The sequence below is a fragment of the Triturus cristatus genome, chromosome 1_1 (genome assembly GCF_964204655.1).
Source record: "Triturus cristatus chromosome 1_1, aTriCri1.1, whole genome shotgun sequence".
NCBI lineage: Eukaryota > Metazoa > Chordata > Amphibia > Caudata > Salamandridae > Triturus > Triturus cristatus.
This window is the reverse complement of record NC_140579.1, coordinates 968,979,144-969,003,821: the sequence shown is the minus strand read 5'-3', so window position 1 is coordinate 969,003,821 and position 24,678 is coordinate 968,979,144.

The following is a 24,678-nucleotide window of genomic DNA, read 5'->3' as shown; positions in this document are numbered from 1 at the left end:
CCAAGAATCTGAAAGACTCAAGATTTGACGATACACCATTTCTTGTAGCTGAAATTTCAACAAACTATAAAAGTATGCCAACCATTGTAGTTTGGGTATGCAGTCAACATCTCAACATACTAAACCAGTAGGGTTACTTCAGCAACTACACACCCTGAAACCACCTTGTTCAAGAATATGCCAGGACATCTTAGTCAAACTCCCTAAGTACCATGGATTCACTACATTTGTGGTGATAGAGGATTATGTTACCAAAGGGGCTTAATGCATTTCTTCATCAAAGCTGCCCTTTGCATTTGAACTAGCTTGAGTTCCTTAAAGAGGTATTCAGACTTCATGGATTTCCTGAGGTGATTATAGCAGATATAGAAACCCAATTTGTGTCTCCTTTCTCTTACAACCACTGCAGTATGTCAGGAAGGTCGGTGCCTCTAAGACCAAACATCCTCTAGTATGTTGCACTGGACTACCTGCCATCTCTGATTCTGGTTAGGTGTGGGGTTAAGGCTTTAAATTTGTTGGCAGGCCGAAATAGTTTGTTACACCTTCTGCCTTGCATTAGTTTGCCACATGCACAAAAGTCATGTATTTGCCTCCCCCACCTCTCTCCTTGTTCTTATCTCTACTGACTGTCTCTTTGAACTTGGCAGTTATCTACAAGATATCAGGAAGCTTGGGACTGCAGTACCAAACATTTTTTGCTCGGTTTACTAAACTACACATTCTGCCCCTAATTCCTGCTAGTGGCAGTGCTGATGATGGGCCGTCCGAGGTCAGAAGAGGCTGTGCTGAGCTACCCCTTTTGGCTGATTCTGTGGTAACTACATTTATTTATTTTCTTTTGTTTGGAAAGTGTTTTAGTGTGTAGACAAGTGTAAAACGGGAGCCCGCAAAAAGCCTTAATTTGGATAATGGAAACCCAAAAAAGATAAATGCAAAGGAGATGATACTTTGTAAAAAAACATAAATGCTTTGATAGAGGGAATGGGTTCTTTGTTTTGTGCTAACAGTCAGGAATCTAACTCTCATGTTCCATCTGCACTGCTGATCCTTTCAGCCCCAGCTGATTAGATTTTGAGGCAAATATTTTTTTGCTTCAAGAACGGAATCTTCAGCTAAAGTTTCAATGGAAAAGCAGTTAGTGTAAATGCAGCTACTGGGGATGCCAGTAGGCCACTGGTACATGTTGAGAGAATTGTGTACCATGTGAAATTTAAAAATTAGTATGATATTCTTTCAGGGTGCACCTCTATGCAGTATCTAGTTTCACTAGGTCTTTTGGCAGGTTGTTATTTACTACCACTAGCATAGGGTCTCGTGTGATGTTTCAGCTTCATTCTGATTTTTCAGGACACCACATTTATAAAACACTGATTGAAGATGTTTTAGAATTAGATAACGAGCTTCAACAGAGCCTGTGACTAGCATAAATATTACATAAATTACACAAATCAATCCTCTTACTGAGCCCTCATTCTCCTATTAGCAAAAGGTTAAACGGTGTGAACCCATAGATAAACAATAAATAAAAGAAAGATTGTTATAGATTGCAGGGGCCCTGAAAATGACAGCACTCTTAGGGCCTGATTATGAGTCTAGCGATCCGAGGTCCATCAGACTCGAGGTAGCACGGTGTTGGCGGCCCACCCACTGCCTCACCGGCGGTCCGACCACCTCAGTATGAATTGGCTGGTCGGACTGCCCTGGGACCACCGCTGCCGCCAGGAAACCGACATTCCCTGGAGGTGGCACAGCAGTCAAAGACCGCAATATGCTTGGCGGACTGCCGCGGTCCCACCAAGCATATTACTAGTTTCCTCTCCGCCGGTGGTGACATGGAGGTTCCTCCTCCTTAACAACCTTGGCAGAGAGGAAGCAAAAGGGTCTCTGGAAGGGGCCCTGTGCCTCCTTTGCCAATGCATGCACACAGGGAGGCATAACATGTGTCCCCCCCGTGTGCATGCACAAGAGTTCCTTTTCAGTCCATGCCATGCAGGAACCTTGTGAGGCGTTCCAAAGGCACCATGGCCTTTGAAAGAGGCACCACCCTGTAAATGCAATGCCGCCCACCTGCCAGACTCCAAATAATTTAATCTGTTGGGTGGGCGGTGACGAGTCTCGGTGATGCGGGGGTTTGGTGGGGTGTGGGGGAGTACCACCCAGCCTCTCACCACAGAAACTCGTAAACAGGCTCTTAGTGATAAAAAATGGACTTTCTTCACAATAATTCCTAAGTGTTTCGAAGTTCTAATTATTTCACTGAAGCAGTGCTGGATGTGAGGAAGCAAATTATTAGTTGGGGTGAATGGTGGTCCACCACAAGTAATAATAACACTATTCCTGGTAGGTTCAGTAAAGGTTTTAGCAATTTAAATCTGTGCTCAATACCTGCTAGCTATAGCTATGGCCCAGAGTATACATGATTGGCTTAAGTAAATGTGCAAAGCATTTAGAAGTACCAAAACAGTTACAAATTCAAAAACAGAGAGGAATAAAACTCCCACTCTAATTTATAAAAATAGAGAATATTTTAATGAACAAAATGACACCAAAACAACAACACCCCGATCAGGGGAACTAGAGATATGAATTCTTAAAGTTATAAATGTAAATAGTGCCTCGGGCAACGGATCACACTAGACTGGGGCCATGATATCCCTTTAGCTAAATACCTTGGAATATGAAAGCCTGGGAAAGGTTAGTAAGCCACTTTTACTGATCTCATATGTCTGAGAAGGTGGAGGAGTTCTGTCACTCCTGAACCATCTTTAAAACCTCTGGCAGTGGCACCTCCTATCCCGCTACCAGTGGTAGGGACACTATTTGGGAGGGTGAGTATTGACATTGCCAGATGCTAAAGCCAAAGAACAGTCAGGTTACATTCCTAAGTATTATCCCAGAATCTCACCTTCTGGCAGCACCAACTCCATCAATCTTAGGTACTGGAGTGGAGAGGTGTGGTCCTGCGGCCAGGGCAGCTGACTTTGGAGCACAGGGTTCATGGTTCAATCCCCGGCTCCTGCGGCAGCTCAGCTCAGCACCGTGTGACTCTGGGCAATAGCTCACTTAATTTCCACTATGGCCCCCAGCGCCTTGAGACCCGTAAGGGTGAGTAGCTGCGCTATATAAAAACAGACTTACTAGAGTTTTGATGTGGCCAGATGAGGGGAAAGGATGTTAGGGAGGGTACTGCTGGGAGGAATACCTGGAATAGGATGCAATGCTGATTGACAATGTGTTGACCTGAAAACTAAAATGATATAAATATACAAATCTTACTTCACATTAATATCAACAATTATGCCCTTTCCTTGAAGAGAATTAAAGCTCACATTCACATGATGTTCTTATGTTTTGTTAGAATACATTTTCTTCCACAGATTCAGTGAGATCTATTCTCTGAATCTTTTCAGTAAAAAATTAAACAATACTGGGACAAGCCTCCTAGTTCACAAGACTATTGACATGCATCGATTCACTCGAAAAGGAATAAACTGTAATTTATCACAGGTCAACTTCTAATAGCAAAGTCTACACCAAGGGTTTATTGAGGCGAAACACTTACTTCACATAACTTTATAGTCTTAATGGGGTTAACACAAGCAAAACAGTTGAATTCCCAATCAGAGTCTCTAACCACTTTTTCTTGTCTCCTTTTACCTGAATAAGTGTTTCTAGGAAGTCCTCAACTTCTCAAATAAAGGTAACTCTCAATGAGCCCAGTCTCACCAAGATCCGCTCTTTCTTCAGGTTTCCTAAAAGCTCTGGCAAGAATTATTATTTTTATCGCTCATGTGTTACATATGATACTTCTGCAATAACATGAGTCTCAGGATTTCCTATCGATGTTTTGCTGTGGATTTCAAGTAGGCATTGGTTCCAACTGTGATGATGATTCTTCCTCTGCTCTGGGGAAATCAGAATAACGGATGCAATATGATGGGCGTGGCCCTTTTTATACTAGTTTACCTCAGAACGGCTGCCAAGATTTGGTGTGTCTGAAATCTTGTGAGATCCTGCTCTCACGATCCAGCTTTCTTTTAATCTGAATTGTTCTACATACCTTTCCTTCAAAATGCAAAGCTATTGTGGTTGTTCCACCACCAATGAGCACAATATTTAAACGCCACATTTGCAAAGTGCACTTTTCACAAATATTGCTCCCTGGCACTCTTGTCTAATGCATTTCCTACAAGATTGCAATGAAAGACCACCATGACTCAGCCACAGACAATAAGTTCATCCTGGTAGTAATGGACTATGCCAGTAAATAGACTGAGCAGTATCTCTGAGGGCCGTTACTGCGCCGTTGGAGGCCGTAGCCCTGCTGTGTATCTTCAACAGAGTAGGGTGCCCCAAGAAGGGAATTTTAGACTGGGTTGTAAACCTTACATCTGCATACTTAAAGGCTATGTGCAGTGATTTTTGAGAGATTCAACAAGACCCTGAAAAGCATGAACATGGGATCGATAAGAAACTTAGACAGAAGTGGTATATCCTAATGCCCTGCCCTATGTTTTCCAACTGGTAGGTACCACAGAAGGAAGATAAAGGCCTTTATTCCCTTGAGCTTCTGCATGGGTACCCTTCAGAGTGCCACCAAGTCTTTTCAGAGTAAGGTGGGAGAAACTACACTAGAAACCGAAGCAGGACATTATTGAATATGTACCAGTCCTGAGATCTAGGATGGCTGACTACATAAAAAAGGCAAACAGAATCTAGAGGATGTCATTGATGACATCTCTGTGCTTGACAAAAATGCAAGTTAAAAGTTACTTGGGTTAAGTGTAACTGGTGAATTTCAGTTGTTCTTGTTTAAAATGCTACAGTTTAATTGTCATTTTCACCTAACTATAACATCTCTTTAATATTTGTTCTTGTAAGTGAAAAAATAAATAAATATATACATTCCTTGAAAAAATCAAAGGGTACAGGGACGTTATAGTTAGCTTCAGATTTTATACATACAAAACCATAGAAATTCAGCAGTTATAGTTATAGTAATAGTTAACTTAAGTAACTATAACTCATGCCCTAATATAACTATAACTCGTGCCCATGCCATGCACAGTTTTCTCATCAATAATTTCACTTCAAATGTTGCAGTGATATTATCAATGATGTCATAGAAGATGTCATGAGTGATGTAATATGTGGAGTAATTAACAGTTCATGGTGAGGGTGCGACCAACTGCCCCCACGCCCGACAAACAGCCATAGGCAGCAGGGGTTGGCTTTACCTATGTTAACAAAAGATTACTTTATATGAAATAATTGAGATGTTACGATGTCATCAGCGATGTCATAAATGATGTCATAGAGCAAGCCATGTGAGATCAAATTGCTGGAAATCTTGCACATTGTACAAAAAATCTGCACTTTGGAACTACAAGCCAAACAAGTACACTTTTATTTAAAAATCAATTGGTGTTAGAAATAACCCACTGTTGCACTGTTGCTTGATCATACTTTTGCACATTTTGGCCGAAAAGAGGCTTCTCTGACTGGGTGGCTATTTTTACCTCTGCCAAAAGCACCCCCAGTAGACTCCATCATGGTAGGTGTTCTAGTTTATTGGGCACATCGCAACTTGGGCCCTATTTAATGGGAGATGGGTCGCAGACGCAAGGAGGACATGCGCAACAGGCGCACTGCTGATGTGTCAAAGGCACGCCCGTCTGTGCCTGTCTACGCCTGTCCGCACACCAACTGTGCACAGCGCCAGTCACTAAGCCAGTTCTCCCCCACAGTATAGACATATTTGGGATCCTAGCTCTCAGGTAAATTGGAGAAATTACATGAGGAAGATCTTCTTACCTGAGACCCCCTACAGTGCCATGATTCAGGTGGGCAAGCTAACAATGAGGTCACCTCCAGAGAGCTTAGAACAGGGACAGCGCCAATATGTAAAGGGAAGGGAGTCCTCCAGTGTGGGCTTATTAACGCCGGAACCCTTCGTAAACATGCCATAGAAGTTTAATTCCTTCCAGAGGACACAGGGACAGATGTTCTATTCATTACAGAAAGATGGGCCTCACTGGACGCAAATCCAGAATTTGGAGAGGCTTGCCCCGAGTGATATGTCATCACACATGTACCTAGATAGGAAAGGTTGGGAGGTGGGATAGCAGCAATCTTCTGGCATACTATAAAAGCAACACCGCTCCTGGTCGCTCCCCCGTCATACTGTGAATTAATGGCCCTTAATATTCAGCTGTCTGCTAATTAAAATATCCTAGTGATATTATGCTATTTTGGCCCCTAGATCCTGATTCCAATTGTGTTCACAACTTAGGGCCCGATTCCGATCTCGTTCAGAAAGCATTCCGACCGAATTGGTTCCGGAATGCTTTCCGGACGACTTGGATTAGGGAAGTCTAAGCCACCGAGTACGATGCATCCAGGTGCTTCCGGATACAATTTGGTCGGGCTCCCTTGGCTTCAATGGGAGCCAGTGTTCCGAACGAGAACACAGTGTCCCAATGAAGAAAGGGGTGATTGGGAAAAACTGTGCACCCTGTGGCGGGCAGCCCATGGTGCCTGCGACATTGTGCATGGTTGGAAAGGGGGGGTCCCTTGGGCACCCCATGAGCAAGATTCGGAGGGCCCAAGGTGAAGGAGGGCCAATATTGCCAGCCCCAGTAACAAAAACAGGCCCCCAGGGCCCAAAACCAGCCCCCACACTGACGGCCCGCTGGGGAAATGCCTGGTGCTCGCTACGACCACTCCGGCCCAGGTGACACTACATATATGTTGTGGAGCAACCAGATACAGGTATGTCAGTGGTGCAGTGTGGTGTGTCTAAAAATAGAAAGAAACTCAGCAACTTACAGTGCTCAACATTCAGCAGCAGCAACCTCGAATGCAGTTTCAAAAGTATTCCTTCAAATTCACCTCAGATGTTTCTCCAAGTCTCAGGCTGTTGTACACTGCGGTGCTTGTCACTCCTGCTTGTAGCCCCTGCTGCATCGTCATCAGCCAGTCCCTCCAAGCTCCCCGCATCCGGCAGCGTGTCTGTCAGTATTTGCATTTTAAAAAGGTGCCCATTCATTGTGGATTGCTTCTCCGGCCTCCAAAGTAACTGCCTCTACCTATAGTGAGCTCAGGGACTGCAAGAGGACAGGGTGCTGTTGAACCTAATAAAGCGGCAGAAAAGTGGGAAGCCCATTACAAACTCCTATATGCACAAAGTCCCGATGAATGCACTGGCCAGAGGCAGGAAACTATAGTCCTCCCAGAAACAGATCTAGATAGCACAAAGATCACCTTGAAGGAAGTGTATAATTCCTTAGATAGAATAGTTCCAGGGAAAGCAGTCGGCCTTGATAAGGTTCCTGGCGACTTGTATCGGGCTGAATCTAAGATCTGGGGCCCTTATTTATGGGTAGTTTTTAATGCCATTCTGGAAGGGATGGATCCCCCTGAGACTTGGCTGGGTGCAGAGGTGATACCAATATTCAAAAAGGGTTCGCCTCTTCTCCCTAGCAACTACAGACCGATCAGTTTGATCGACGTCTCTCACAGGGAGTTTGCAAGGATCATTTTGGATTGCCTACAATTATGGATGGAGGTCAATAATATCCTCTTCCCCCTCCAGGTGGGGTTCAGGGCCAAAATGTCTACGGTAGACCAGATTTTCAGGCTGCAGCTCCTCTTTTGGAAGATAGTAACGATGGGGGGCGGCAGTCTGTATCTGGTCTTCGTTGACCTTAAAAGTGCCTTCGATTTGGTTTCCAGAGTGGCACTATAGAAGGTGCTCAAAGAGTTGGGACTTCCGTCGTATCTCTTACTCCTACTTAGGAAATTACAAACTGGCACCTTCGCCCAAATCAGATTTGGTAAGAATGGGGAACATACTAATCGCATTTCGGTTAATAGGAGTGAGGCAAGGGTGCATGTTAGCCCCAACACTGTTCTGCATTTTCATTAATGGCTTAGTGGATGTCATAAATAAATGTCAGAACATCGATGCCCCTAAGCTAGCAAACAAGAGTATACCAGCAATGATGTTTGCAGACGACACCTTGCTCCTCTCAAAATCCCCCATGGGCCTGCAAATAATTCCGGATGCCTTCTGCGAATTTTGTAGGGATAGGGGTCTAGAAATCAATATTCTAAAAACAAAATTTATGGTTTTTAACACCAGTAAGAATGTCTGCTCTAATCTCTGCATGAATGGTGTACCATTAGAAAGGGTACCAGATTCCCTGGGTCTTACCATAAATGAAAATATGATATGGAAACCCCAAGTGGCCAGATCTAATCTGAAATTAATACAGACAGCTGGGGGTTTGGCTAAACATTATAGAAAGTCCTTCCATAAACCCCTGACCCCGGCTATTGAGATTTATAAGACGCAGGCCAAAAGCTCAGCTCTCTACGGGGCTGAACTATAGGGGCACTTCAACCTTAGGCCAATTACACATACCGAAAATAATTTTCTGAGGCAACTGATAGGGCTTCCGAGAACCTCCCCTCTGTTGCCCTTGTATATGGATCTGGGGGTGAGACCTATCGCACAAAAAATTGCAAGGCGTCCGCTACTGTACTGGCGACGTCTGTGGGCGACAAACGAGCTGGCGGAGTACAGAGCCGAATTGCAAGAGGTACTCAGCCTACCTGGGGCAGGGAAGCTTCCTTGGCTTATGCATATCAAGAAAAGTTTAATTGAGATAGGCTGTCCTGAGCTATGGGTAAGTCCTCTAATTGCCCACACCAGGGTTACGCAAACATATTTATCCACCATGTACTGGAAGGCGAAATTTGATAACATCTTTGAGGACCCCAAGATTGGCTCTGTAACTCACCGGTTCATGGATATAAAAGCCACTTACCAACTAGAGCCGTGTCTGGACTTTATATGTCCAACTATTGCCAGGAAACTTTATTTGCAGTTTCGTCATGGTTGTCTCCCCCTGCATTCATTTGTCAATAAATGGTCTAAGGATGTTCCCATGGCCTGCCCTGCCTGTGGTCTAGTTGAGGAAACAGAACTGCATGTTTTTTTTGTTTGCCAAGGCTACTCTAAGATCAAAAGAAGAGAATTACAGCAATTATGCAAGAATCTAGGTGCTATCCATTGCATAGATGTGTTTAGGCTTTTAAAATATGACACCAGCATGCATATAGTATTTGCTACCTCACGATTTCTTGCTGCAATGTGGTGGGCTCCTCTGCAATTTTTCAAACCTTAATGAAATGTTAGCTGTGGTTATTGACAAATTGCGAAAGATCTTTTTCTTTTATCAATGTATTTTATTCTTTTAAATATTCCTGCCAAAATCTTTTTTTAATTGTTGACATGAAATGCTGTCTTTTATGGTTTCATAACCGAAATAAAGATTTTCTAAACTAAACTAAACTGCCTCTACCTCTCTATTTGAAGCTGGGCACCAATCTTGACTGCACCACCGTGGCCCCTGTGTTGCCAGTTTGCTTGCCTTGTTAATTAATTATCCCTTGCTTGTTAATTGAGAGATCACAGGGCTCCCAGTCAGCCATGACTCCCGGATTCTGCCCTTGCATGCCATGGCGGGAGACCTTCAACTGCCAACATTTACCATTCACACCCAACAGGATTAGAAACAAGACAATCCTGACATAGGGTAGTGGTCAGTAATCTCCACCACACTGTGGTCGGTGGAGTATTTGCAAACTCAGTGCTCCAAGCAGAGCACCGAGTAGGCAAAACTCTGTGAACCCCACCTACGGAGAGTTTACTGCCCAGCCCTAACAATGGGCATTAAGAGATTATAAAGCTCTGCTAAAAAAGGTAAAGGCAGAATATTTTACAGATTAGATAGTGAATGCAACAAATATGGCCAAAACGGTGGTGTTTTTAGTAAAAACATTACAATCCCCGGATTGTGCCACACAAAGAATCGTACCATCACAAGAGCTGTGTAATGGTATGTCATTGACCATGTCATGAGTGTTGTAATATATGAGGTCTTAAACAGTGCATTACAAGGGCCTAAGTTATAGTAAGCTCACGTAACTTTACAGTCCTTTAGAGAAGTGGAGATTTATCTGGGGCTTCTGCTTGCTATGTTTGTATTTGTAAGTGCTTCTGTTGAGGTTTAATTTCTGTGAAATAATCATCAGGGTCAAAATGGCCCTGGGGCCTGGCCAAAATGTAATAGAGGAGGGGGCAAGGTGGCCCCCCTTCCTGGGCTGATTTTAGCCCCCAGGACCTATCCCCTGGCTGAAATTCAATGGGGAAGGGGTACTAGTGGCCTCCTCCCCAGGCCAATTTCATCCCCAGGTACCCCATCCCCCGGTGCCCAGCCACATCTCCATGGGTATCCTGGGCCCATCCAGTACACCCAGTGTGCATGATAGGGACCCCAAGAGGAGCCTCAAGGCCCCCGCAGTCCAGCCAGCACCCCGACTCCTGCAGGAGATAGCATTGCTCTCACATGCAGGAAGCTGCTGGAAATGCAGCTCCCTGCATATGGGAGTCATACTTTCCTCTCTTTCTTTGCCCACATGTCTGTGCTAAGGGAAAGAGATGAAAACTCTGCTTCCAGCAAGCCAGAGCACTTTGACAGCTCCCGCTTGCTGGGAGCAGATTGTTTGCTTTTGCTTAGCCTGAGCTGTCACATATGACTCCAGGAGGGGGATCCGCATGGTCCCTCTCCTTTGTTCTGCACAGGCTGGTCCCAGGTAGGTGGTGGTCCCTGGGGCCATATATGGCCTGGTAGGAGGGCCATGCAGCCCCCCTCCCACTTTTAAATATGCTTTGTGCCCTGGCGAGGTGGTGATGCCCGGGCCATATATGGCCTGAAGAAAAACAAAGGTTTTAACTGCCCTGCTGTTACTAGGGCCTTGGTGTGGTTTTCAATTGAATCCCTCCAAACTTCCCCCAGAATTAGTCAGTGGCAAGCCTTGTTTTCGCTGTTACTGGGGCTTTGGTTTTGTTTCCATTATGCATGTTCGAGGGAAACTATACATTTGTTTCCTGTTATATAGTCCCGATCAACAAGTTGCACCTGCTCATTCTGTAAGGTCAAAGAGAGTGTTCTTCCAGATGGACATGTGCTCCATGTGCCAAATGTGATTTAGGTACATCCATTGATCCTTGTAGAGGGTAAATCAACCCCACCCAAACCCGAATTGTGGTTTGGCCTTGCTCCCTGCGAAACAAGCTTCACCCTCCCCTCTCACGTGAAAAATCCTGCTGGGACTAAGAAGCGCTCCAGTCTCCTTCAAGTCCATCCGAACCGGTGGTTCCTGTGGCAGCAGCTCCCTTGATGTCTTCCTCCCCGCTCACTCCTGCAAAGCTACTCTGGACACCCTGTGACTCCCTGAGTCAAAGCCTTAAGATCTTCTTCAAACTTCAGTCAAGAACTAGGTTAAGTACCTGATATCAGATAAGTGCACACTAAACCTCCTATAGTAGTAAACAGGACTGAGTATCCCCGTAGTCAAAGACAATAGATCTTTACTCCATTTCCTCTCTGTGATTTACTCCAGCGCATCTTGTGTGTTTATACTCCGGACCCTTCCTACAACCTTGATTCAAGTATTGTCACAGCACAGTTATTAAAGACTTTTGTTCTGCGTTTTTTCTGATGAACAGTAGTGCCATGAAAAAGGACTCATTGATATATGCATCAACCTTGTACCCCACCTTGTGTTCCAATTGTATGATTAGGGGGGCATGTATCTCCAATCTTTGTTCCAAGTGTATCATTAAGAGTTCAAGTAACTCCAACCTATGTTCCGAGTTTATCCCTGGGAGTGCCAATAACTCCAATACACATTTAAAGTTTATTCCTAGGAGTGCCACACTCCAATCAGAGATTTTGGTTATTCTTCTCTCGTTCCAATGTGTGATGTTGAAACCTGTGTGCTGATGAAACCAATAGATCTTTACTCCATTTCCTCTCTATGATTTACTCCAGCGCATCTTGTGTGTTTATACTCTGGACCTTCCTACAACCTTGATTCAAGTATTGTCACAGCACACTTATTAAAGACTTTTGTTCTGTGTTTTTTCTGATGAACAGGAGTGCCATGAGAAAGGAATTCAGAGTCTTTGATATATGCATCAACCTTGTACCCCACCTTGTGTTCCAATTGTATGATTGGGGGCACGTATCTCCAACCTTTGTTCCAAGTGTATCATTAGGAGTTCAAGTAACTCCAACCTATGTTCCGAGTTTATCCCTGGGAGTGCCAATAACTCCAATACACATTTAAAGTTTATTCCTAAGAGTACCACACTCCAATCAGAGATTTTGGTTATTCTGCTCTCGTTCCAATGTGTGTTGATGAAACCTGTAAGTTTATGCGACTGAAGTTAATGCATGTTCATTGTATGTAGAGACATGTTAGTGTACTGATGGTAACGGGCTCCTATTGTTATTTTCAGTACATTGCATCATCGCAAAGCCAGAGGTTCTGGTCCAGTGCACATCTACCTCACAAATGTAGACGGTCCCAGAAGTGACCAATCCTGTTACGCAGTGTTGCACAGCCGATGAGCAGATCCAGTACAGCAAGTGTCTCTTTTCTTATTTTATTCCAATCCCAGAGGAGACAGTGTGAGACCTAAGGTTTTGGTTCCTTGACTAGCATTGTCCTCGGGAGGGATAGGAGGTCCAGCATCGGCCCCAGTGTAGTCTTCGAGGCTGGGACCAGGTGAATGCATGACACAGATGATGTTCTTGGGTTCCAAGATGAATGGTGGTAGGTGGATTCTCTCGGTTCTTCCAGTGAGGAATGAGGTGATCTCTTTGAGGGCGTCTTCTTGGACTCCAATGTGATGAAGCCTCTTGATAAGGTTTTGGTGGAATATGGCGTTGAATGCTTCTGAGATGTTGAGGAGGATCAGAGCTGCTTTTTCTCCCTGGTTGAGGAGGGTTCTGATGTCCTGGGCGGCAGTGATAAGGGTGGTTTTGGTGCTGTGGTTGGTGCAGAATGCGTATTGAAATTTGCCCAGACGATTGTTGCTCTACAGGTGTTCCATGAGTTGGTGGTTGATAGCCTTTTTGAAGACTTTGGTGAGAAAAGGGAGCATAAAGATGGGACAGTAGTTCTTGAGTTTGCTAGAGTCAGCGGATGCTTTCTTGAGGAGGGATTTGACTTCTGCATATTTTGATTCTTCAGGGAAAGTGGCAGTGGTGATGTATGCATTGAAAATGACAGTGAAGATGTTGCTGACCATCTTGCTCCTGAGGTTGAAAATGTGGTGGGGACTGAGGTCTGTGGGTTTACCCGAGTGGATGTAGTGCATAATTTCTGTGGTGTTCTGTTTGCATCTGTGGGAGCGAGGAGGCTGAGGATGGCTAGGTGGTGGGTTGGGGTTAAAAGTTTTTGGAGATGTTGTCATGGATGAAGTCCTCCAGGATGTCACAGGATTCTTGGAAAGGGGTGATGATGTTTTCGTTTGCGGAGGGGTTGGAGAACTCTCTGATGATGTTGAAGAGTTCTTTCCTGTAGTTGGAACTGGCTTTGGTGCGGTTGGCTAGGGACTTTCTTTTTTGTCTCTTTCAGAAGTTGGTGACATTGGTTAAGGGATGTCTTGAAGGTGGTACTTGTTGGTGAGCCATTTCCTTTCTAGTCACCTACAGTTACATTTTGTGATTATCAGTTCTGTGATGTACCAACTGGCCTGTTTGGTGGATCTCTTGAGTTTGGTGGGTTTGATGGGTGACTCTATTGGTGCAATCGGTGATCCAGGTGGGGAAGTTCTTGACAGCCTGTTCTAGGTTGGTTGTGGTGTCAGGGTGGGATGTGTTGAGGGTGTTGGTCCACTGGCTGTCTGATACTTTGTTCCAGCTGCGGTGTGAGCTGCTGGGTGGCTTGGTGGTGGTGCGGGGGATCTTATAGTGGTGAAGTGGACAGTAGCATGGTCTGTTTAGGTGAGTTCAGTGACATGGATGTACTTCAATCTATCGCTGACTGTGAAGATGGGGTTGGGCATGCGTTGTACATTGTTTGTGGGGTTGGTGACTAGTTGGGTGAAGCTGATGTTGTTCATCTTTTCAAGGAGGTTGGCTGGGTTTGTGTCATTAAGGTTGATGGGTGGGTGTCAAAAACAGGCTGGCAAGGAGCGGTAAGTGCAGGAAAAAAAACGAAGAAACATGTGAGAAACCATTTTATTGATACAGACAGATACATTAACTATTACAGCAAGGCAAAAAATAGCAAATCGGATACCAACCGAGCAAAACAGTCAACAGCAAGGCAAAACAGAAAAGACACATGAATTCAAACGATATGGACTAACAAACACAGCAAATAGCAATAAAGGCAATAATAAAGAATAAAGAATGCATAAAGGCGCACTCTACTCAAAGCCTAATAAGTTCCACCTCACGGGGCCTACAAAGCACTCGGTCCAACTGTGGCACATTGTGAACCGAAAACTAGGGTGGGCTGACAAACGTACGATGGCAACCCCGCTCTGGCTGTCAGAAAGGCTTGGGTCGCTGGGTCGCACCAAGGGATTTCGTAATTGGGACCTGATCGGGATATCCCATATAGGGGACCTTTGGGGATCCAAGGGAATGGTGACCTTTGCCTCCCTACAGCAGTCCCACGAGTTGGCGCACTCGGAGTTTTTCCGGTACATGCAGGTTCGGCACTCTCTCAAATCTAATATTCCACCGGGGACAGCGCTCCCGGAATCCTCCCCTTTAGAGGATAGGCTGCTTGACGGCTATCTGCCGGAGAGGGCCATATCCCTAACATACAAAAAACTCGTACACCACGCCCCAGATCCACTGCGCTCCCTCAGGAGGAAATGGAAGGCGGACGGCCTGGAAATTGAAGATGAGGAATGGAGGGAGGCACTCTCTTCCCCCAAAGAGGTGGCAATATCGGCAAAGTTGCGGCTGTTACAACTCAAAATATTGCACCGGGTGTATGTATCAGGCACTAGGCTAGTGTTGATGGGGAGGAGTGCAGATGGGTTCTGCCGGCAACGGTGTGGGGAGAGGGGGACATTTCTCCACATAATATGGGAATGCCCGTGAATTCAAGCATACTGGGCGAAGATACATGACTGTATGAGCGAGGTTTGGGGGGAAAATTGCGGCCTGAAGCTAAGCAGTGCCTCCTGAACATTTGGGAGCCCACGGACCTATCGGTGAAAGGCAAATTGTGGGTAACACTGGGGCTGGTAATTGCAAAACGTAACATAGCGCGCCTATGGGGAGCGGGAGCACCCCCACTGATTAGTGCATGGAAGAAGGACATGGACTGGTGTATGCTGCAAGAGAAGACAGTGTATGTTTCGAGGGGGTGCCCTGGGAAGTGGGCAGCGGTCTGGTCTTGTTGGAATGCATATCGCGGTAACATCTGCGAACCTCCCATGTTCCCCCCCTGGAAGAATTTTTAACTCAATAGTGTGTCGGTAATGTCTACCCCCAGTATGCTGTTCCACATTAAGCAAAAATACTGTCTGTAAGTCCAAGGATGCAACACTGTAACATCATTAAGTGTAAACTGTGAAACGACCAACAAGTTTGTTTGTTAATAAAAAGATTTAATAAAAAAAAAAATGCATAAATCAGGCCAAACAAGAGGCAGGCAAAAAATGTGAAGCAAGGCAGAAGGGCAGTGGAGCAAGGAGGGAAAACAGAAGACCTGCTGAAGAGGCAGCAAGGGGGTAGCTGACTCAAGGACCTGCTAAATGGGGTCACGCTGCAGCCTTCATTAAATAGGTCCTGGGACGAGGGAGGGGCGCAGGGTGGCGGTGGGCAGGGCAAGCCGGAGGTGGGATGCAGGTGACGAAAACGGGTGTGAAAGGATCAACGAAGGCAGAAACACAAACAGATACAATAACTATTACACCAAGGCAGAAAACAGCAATGCAGACACCAACAGAGAAAAACAATCAATAGCAAGGCAAAACAATCAAGACACAATAATGCAAACAATACGGACTAACCAACACGGCAAACGACAATAAAGGCAATGATAAACAACGCAAAAAAGCAAACCAGGATAAATAAAAGGCAGACAAAAACGCAGTGGAGCAAGGCGGGAAGATGGGAGACCTGCTGATGAGGCAGCAAGGGGAGTGCTAGCTCAAGGACCTATGGTTTTATGTGTGTAAAATCTGAACCTAACTATATCGATAATGTACCTGTAATCCTCGGTTATTTTGTGAATTTCAGTTTTTTTTTATTGTGTTTCCCAACTATAATGTCCCTGTAACCTTTGGTTTTTTGTCAGTGAATTTCTAAGTTTTTTAATGCTGTGTTGTACCTGGTCAGTTGTGAGCTGAGGTCTCCTGCCCTGTGACTTCGGGAACTTTGTCTGCAGCCTGCCTGCCTGTGCACTGGTCTCCCTCCCGCCGCCGCGCTTGCAACGTCCGCGGAACCGGCAAGGAGGGGAACTACAATTCCCAGCAGCACCTGGTGGGACAGGGCAGAAGCGCACGCCCACTGGACGCGCCTGGAGGCGCTACAAATTGGAGCACGCCCTCGGTGGAGCGGGGGTGTCGTACCTGGTCAGTTGTGAGCTGAGGTCTCCTGCCCTGTGACTTCGGGAACTTTGTCTGCAGCCTGCCTGCCTGTGCACTGGTCTCCCTCCCGCCGCCGCGCTTGCAACGTCCGCGGAACCGTCAATGAGGGGAACTACAATTCCCAGCAGCACCTGGTGGGACAGGGCGGAAGCGCACGCCCATTGGACGCGCCTGGAGGCGCTACAAATTGGAGCACGCCCTCGGTGGAGCGGGGGTGTCGTACCTGGTCAGTTGTGAGCTGAGGTCTCCTGCCCTGTGACTTCGGGAACTTTGTCTGCAGCCTGCCTGCCTGTGCACTGGTCTCCCTCCCGCCGCCGCGCTTGCAACGTCCGCGGAACCGGCAAGGAGGGGAACTACAATTCCCAGCAGCACCTGGTGGGACAGGGCGGAAGCGCACGCCCACTGGACGCGCCTGGAGGCGCTACAAATTGGAGCACGCCCCCCGCGTCGCGGGACGCGCGCGGGCGGCGCCTGGCTGAGCCCGGGCAGAGGGCGGGCCGTCTGTGGCCGTCTGTGGCCGTCTGTGGCCGTCTGTGGCCGTCTGTGGCCGTCTGTGGCCGTCAGGGGCCTAAGGAGGCCGGGCCGGGCCATATCTCTTTGTTCCTCGTCTCAGGTACTGGACGTTATTCCTGCTAACGATATATGCCGAGAAAAGTAACAGATCGATCTATTGGTACCCCTTTGCCTCAAGGCAGAAAGTACTGTTCCTGCTTGCTTTTGGATTGTGTATCACATTCTTAAATTATGGCAACCTCTCTAAGATCTGGTCGGAAACGCGGGCAAGTCTGTTCAGAGGGATCTGTATCAGGCTCCTTGGATGACTTCATTTCCAGAGCTACCCGTGTCCTTGAACATGAGATCATTCTCACAGAGAAAAGACTGTCCGTAGAGCTAACAGCTGAGAGATCCTCTCTGGGGAACATAAGGATGGCACAGTCCCCTGTTCACGTGGCTACTGACATGGTCCAAAATGTGGCATCTAGCATTGAGGCTCTTGGTTCAGACGAAACGAACATAAGCCCAAACAGTATCTGCAGCACAGACAGCGTTTCTATCTTGGAAAATAGACCTTGCTTGGGAGTTTATAACACTATTCCTTTATTCCCTAACCCAGAGATACCACCAGAAACTGATAACGTCAATGGTAAAGGGCATATGAGTTTGCCTAAATCCTGTAAAAGGAAACGTGCAGGCGGGGTGAGCAAGGGAAAACGAGCTAAAGTGGCAAAAAGTCAGATATCTACAAATAATACTAATATTCAATCAGACTGTAATTTACTTTTAGATATTTCTAGTTCTACAGTTACTAAAACTACATCTGGCATGCCACGTGCGAACCCATCTTCTACTGGCAACATGGACACATTTGAACATTTATTAAGATCATTGTTGGCTCCCATCTTAGAGAGAGTAAAACAACTGAGTGCCAAAGTAGAGAATCTTGAAAACTTATTGTCGGCAAATACGTCTGTGATGAAAAAAGCTTTAGAACTTCAGGCAGGCCATGGGTGTTTATTCCCGGTTAAGAACGTGTTACCACATAAGGAAACTTCAGATATTAGTAGCGTGTCAACTCTGCATACTAAAAATTCTCATTGTAGTTCAGATTCTGTACCCACGGTGACGGAAGCCGGTTCTGCAGAGGAGCCTGACAAAGAACGTTCTAATATTGTAATTAGAGCAAGTAAAACTAAGCCAGTAAATGCAGACTTAAATAAAGACCAGCTCGCTAGTGCTATCCTTGACCCGTTGAATACTGGCCCGATCTCTATACTTCCATGCATAAATTTACCTCCAGAGTCACTTTCTTATACGGTTATTCTGGCGGGTGTCCCTAGGATTTCACACGACAAGACAGAATCCTTTAGAGAATTAAAAAACAAGGTCATACATTGGCTTAATGGAAACAGGTCTCTCCCACCCAACCTGCAAGCCGAAATTTTGTTTGTGCGAAGGGTGAGTTGGCTGGGTACCAAAATTAAGGATGTGGAGGGCGATTGCATTATTATAAACTTTAGAGATCCTATGGCAGTTAGGCATATATGTTACCATCCTAATACCCAAAATTCCGTAGCATTCTCACCCTTGACTTACGGTATTTTTATCCGTCTATCTATTTCACTCTGCCAGCACAATGGATAAGGGTAAACAGGGGCAATCCTAGACCACCTATTTTAGATTTTAACCTCCCATTGCACAACCGTTTTGGTCCCCTCAATGATATTGAAGGTGTGGATTGACTGAACCTAAACAATACAGTTCTTGACCTTACTGATACAATAGATCAGGATAGAGCTGTTAACAGGAGAATAAATCCCGATGCCCAATTGCCGGGTAGCCCAATAGAGTTTGGTGGTGATTGTCCTACACTGGTTGTTCCATCCTTGATAGAGGACTGTAATACTGGTCCAAGTTCCCCCGTTCCTTTTGTATACTCACAGGAACATCCTGACCCTTCTCTTTCATCTAATCCAGTGCCTGCCCCTTCTGCTATTTTGGTGGAATCAGCTCAGGAGACTCTTAAATTTTTGGATCATGATATTAGGGAGATAAAGTACCCGGAAAGCCCCTTAGTCCCTCCTTGTAAGATTATGAGTTGGAACGTGGCGGGTATTAGGGCCAAAATGAACGACTCTAGTTGGCAGGAATTCCTATGCTCATTTGATATAATATCCCTACAAGAGACTTGGGACACACAAAATAGTTTTTCTATGGACGGCTATTGCCATTTCCACATTCCAGCTAAACAAAGTGCAGCAGGGAGAGCGAAGGGTGGCCTGATTACGTTGATCTCCCTTGAGATAAAGGGCTCACTTAGGCAGCTTGATGCAGGGTGTCTAAACTGTTTAATTGTGGAACTTTCGGCTCCCGATGTAAACAAAGTTTTATTTAATAATCTATATAACTCAATGGATGTCGACAATAACCTGGACCTTTTAGAGCAGTTTCTTTTATCTTATAGTTCAAGGTCGAATTCATTTGAGATCTTTCTGATGGGGGATCTAAATATTCACCCTTGTGATAAATTGTGTCGAGGTGATGACCATGAGGATCCACAACTCTCAGCCACCCCACATTTTGAACATTCTAAACAGGGGGAAAAATTAGAATATCTCCTCGCAGAATGGAACCTTTATGAGTCAGCTTGTGGGGAGGGAGAAAATAGGATCCCAACCTTTAAAGGGAAAGATAAAGGCACAATCATCGATTATATTTTTTTGAGTTCTTTAATGTTAGTCCAAGTTGTACGTTATTTTACAGAGGTCTCTATTTTTAGTGATCATAACCCGGTGATCCTGGAGATAATCCCGGGTGGCCGAACATTAGCGTTTAGGCATCCGTCACAAAATTTGGCGAAAGAAGTTGCCCTAACTGATCAGGGTAGGAAACTCCGGTGGACTAAAGTGGTCCCAGCTACTTTTTTGTCCGAAGTTCGGTTTCAAACCGAAACGGAGTTTAATATTTGCCTAGATCCTGAGTCTCAAGGCCCGAGGTTATAAATGCCTTTAACATTATTTGTAAACAAATAAATCAGAATTTATTGCTTAAAGGTAAGCAAAAACCTCAGCTGGAAAAAAGATGGTTTAACAATAAATGTTCTCAATCCCACGCTGGCCTTCTGAAAGCCCTGAAAAAAATCCCTAGAGATAGGGATCTCGTAGTTTCTAAAAGGCTAGTATATAAACAGGCCTTAGCCCAAAGAAAACAGGAACTAAGGGAGGAAGCTTGGACAAATCTTCTGTCTATTGATACCCTGAAAGATAGCGGGAAATTTTGGGCAACTATAAACCAGCCCTTGTTTTCTAATGATGATAAAAACCACGAATTTGACTGTAATATTCCTGACGAGGCATGGCTAACCCATTTCGAAAAAATATACAGTCTTCCTGTAGATGGCAATCATGTTCCATCAAGATTGCCACAAAGAAATTCTTTTTCTCTTGATTTCCAGGTTCCTGAAGTAGAAAGGGCCATAGAAGAAATGTCGCAAAACAAGGCCCCTGGACCTGATGGGGTCCCTGCGGACCTGTTTAGAGCTGACCCACATATCTGGGCAAACATTTTAACTAATGTATTTAACAGGACTGGGTCAAATAATAACAGTTTTCCTGCTACTTGGGCAACCTCAATCATTATTCCAATTTTTAAAAAAGGAGACCGACAGGACCCCTCCTGTTATAGACCAATCTCCCTGATAGATTCATCTGTTAAAATATTAGGTAGAGTGGTCTTGAATAGATTAAGTGAATGGTTGAAGGGGAGTGGGATCCTGTCGGATGCACAATATGGTTTCAGACCTAAACGGAGCACCATTGACCAGTGCTTAAATTTGCACCTTTTAATAAATAAATATACAGTGGCCGAGGAGGGGTTTCTGTACATGGGTTTTATGGATCTTTCCTCTGCATTCGATCTTGTTAATAGATCTAAACTTTGGAATATCCTATTGAACATGGGCCTCCAACCTTCCCTTGTATATTTTTTGGCTGATCTTCACTCGGATTTATCGGCCAAAATTAGAGTTAATTCAAATGGGCGATGCACGAGGCACTTTAGTTCAGACAGAGGTGTCAGACAGGGATGTATCCTGGCCCCCTTGCTGTTCACCCTATATATAAACGCTCTCGATTCCCAATTGGGAGAGGTATCTTTAGACATTCCGCATATAGGAGACCAGGTTGTCCCGGTTCTCCTGTATGCGGATGACGCAGTGCTTCTGGCTCGCACTGGAGTGGGGTTGCAAAAGTTGCTGGATGCCTTCGGTAATTTTATGCAAAAACTGGATCTTAAAATAAATGCGAAAAAATCTCAGGTCCTGATTGCTGGGAAGGGAAGGACGAAATCCAGGGATAAAACTTTCTTCTGTTGTGGGGATGTGGTAAACAGGGTCCCAACATTCCCCTACTTAGGGGTGATTTTTGATGAAAAGGGCACTTGGAACCCACAAATCAATTGCCGGAGTGTGGCATTTGCTAGGACAGTCTCGGGAGTTAGAGGCTTTGCTAAAAGATTAGGGGCTAGACCAGTTGTAGCCCTACTAAAAGTATACGATGCAAAATGTTTAGCTGTCGCTACGTATGGATGTCAGATATGGGGGTATACCAATCATAATAAAATACAGGTTATTGAAAATAAGTTCCTTAGAGACACCCTTTCTGTCCCACAGTCCACTCCGACTTTTTCTATACATACGGAAGTGGGGATTGGTTTTGTGACTGACCTGATTAGAATTGCTCCTCTCCTTTACTGGCTCAAGATTTGGCTAAATAAAGAAATTACATTAAACCATGCAATATTAAATAATTGCTTAAAACTGGACAATGTAAATAAAATAGCATGGTTGGCATACATAAAATCTGGGTGTCAAAAGATAGGACGCGAGGCCCTCTTCCGATCGCCAGAAACCATTACGAAGAAGGATCTTGCATTGACCAAAACTGCCCTTGAGACCTTATTCTCCTTTGAACGTGAGGAGCTAGAAATGACAAAGCCAATAGTCAGAGCTAATTATGCCCTGATTAGTTCCCCTGGTCCTGAACCATATCTGATTGTTGTTAATGTCCAATACCATCGGTATCTCCTAATCAGATTTAGGTTTAACCTGGCACACTTTTCTCTGGGCTTTTTTAAAACCTGGTGCCCTGTGGATCTTGCAGAACCCTGCAAATGTGATAATTGTTCGAGACAGGATACTCTACACTTTTTTATGTTCTGTAGTTTTTACAAGGATTGCAGGAGGAAGTTTTTGCTCCCGATATTGAGGGAGCTGGGTTTTAGACAGGTTAGGCCAGCTCTTGTATATTTACAGCAATTAAGTACCCCACGAATTATGTTTCACGTCGCAAGCTTCTTGGTCGCTGCTATGCGTATTAGGAAAAAACTTGTTTTCCCATTGGAGGTTTTAAATTAGATCATTTTTTAACATTTAACGTACAATTTTTATATTTGTAGTTTTTACACTATTTATATTTGAATATGGAATAGGTCATATTATGATCGGTACTCATTGCATGCACTGTGTGTATTACTCAAAGTTTTTTAATTGTGTTTGTTAGGATTGTATATGTGTCTTTTATGATATTAATTTATCGAATAAAGGAATTTTGACTGACTGATTGACTAATGCTGTTTCCTAACTCCAATGTCCCTGTAACCTTTGTTTTGTTCAGTGGATTTCTAGTTTTTTTTAACATAAACTAAAATGTAATTACCATATGTTAATCCAACCGCCTCTGCAAGGGATGAAGACCTCGCCTGCAGCCAGGCCTTGCAGCCAACCACCCTCATACAGCCTTTGGCCATGTGCAGAAGGGGGTTGCCAACAAGGTCAACCACCCAAAGGATGCCCCTTCCCGGGACTGCTTTGGCCCTGCGATCCCTTCCCAGGGCCTGGCACATTTTTTAGAGACCCTGTCGTGAGCCAACAATAGTATTTTTATTTTGCCATGAATTCAGGAAGGATCTGTGGCAAAATTAAAATGAAAAAAACAAGTGCTTTCTCCTGTGAGACCCCACCACCAGGCCTAGGTGTCTGGGTATTTCTACCCTGCTCCCTCGTGTTTTTTTCTTTGCCTTTTGTCCTGGGATTCCGAGTCTTAGTCCCAAGATGGCTGCCCACTTCCTGGTTGAAGTGGTGGCAGGCAATTATGGTATTGCTGTTGGCACATGAATCTGCGCGTGGATCTGTGTCTCTAGAGATACAAAAATCTTTTTTTCTTAAATGAGAAATTGCATGGGGAAAGTGTGTTTTAGGAACCCCCTTTTACCTGGTCCCCACTTGATGAATCACCTCAAAACTTTCCTAACAAGGCTGAAGTGAGTGGCAAGTGAGATTTGAAAAGTTTGTGAAGACTCGTCAAACGGTAGCAAAGTTATTAGTGAAAAAAAAGCTTTTCCTGTGGAAACTAGGTCCTAACTATAACTACCTGCTTGTGACCACCAGTAGGAAATATATGTGTGTAGATGTGTTTGGGTGTGTGTGTGTTTGGGTGTATACACACACACACTCATACACTTCAGGTTCACATGTGCAAAAGTCCCAAACTTTGTTTTATGACCAGTCATTGGATGGATAATATTTGGTCCTTGGACCATATTATTCCAGTTACTACACTTCAAGCAAGGATACATTCCTGTTTGTCTGGAGGCTAAACAGCCTTTTCCTATGGTTAGCCCACTGTCAGCTGCAATGTCTGTTTCCGATTCAGTTCACATGAAAATTCAACCATTGTATTTTCTTGGCAGATTTATGACAAAAATTGTTTTTTTTGGTAAAATGTTCTAGTGCTGCATAGCTAATTAATTATTTTGGGCCTGATATAGAGCTTAGCGGAAGTTTACCCTGTCACGTATTTGACACTATCCTGTCTGTCCTAATACAAGTCCTTTATAGTTTAAGATACTTGTAATGGGATGCACTGGCTCTTTGTCTGATTGTCTTGTAAAAGCAATTATTAATTGACTTCTGTTGCTTGCCTTGTCTTCCTCAAGGGACTCCAATACTATCTTGTTGTTATGCTTTACCATTGTGATATATTGTGTTTGGCTTTAATGTCAGTGCATTTTTGTTAAAGAGTTGAGTTAGTTTGAAATGTCCCCAATGAAGGGTTATTTCTGAAGCATGTTGAGCGTATACCATTAAATGTTTACATGATACATAAAATCTTTAAAATTAATATGTATAGTTAGACTGAATACATTATGGAAACTGATACATTTTTCTAGCAGTGCCTTCTTTAACTGGGGCAAGGATCGAGATTGAACATATAACATGACATAACATGCCACAATTATCATCACCAATGATGCCACTAGTGTTTGCTAATGCCAGAGTTCACTTGGCTCAACTTTAGGCACTGAACACCAGGCTTTGCATATTTAGCTGGTCCTTTCTAAAGACCAGTAGGTTTGAAGTAGGGCCTGACCGTTGTATTTGCACACCTCACCCAAGTACACTCTGGGAATTTGGCCAATTAGCAAGACTTTCTGCAGAACAAATGAGGGTATCTTAGTGCCCTTCACAGTGGGCCCTGAATGAATGGTCTGGCCTACAGTCCCAGTCTGCCCTCACTGCCACTTCAACCAGAGACTGTTGAGCATGTTCTTCAGGCAATACCTGTGAAATTTGGGAAAATGATCTGGACTTTGACCCTCGCCCACCTAGGGTTTACTAAATATGGACATCAACCTAGACCTTT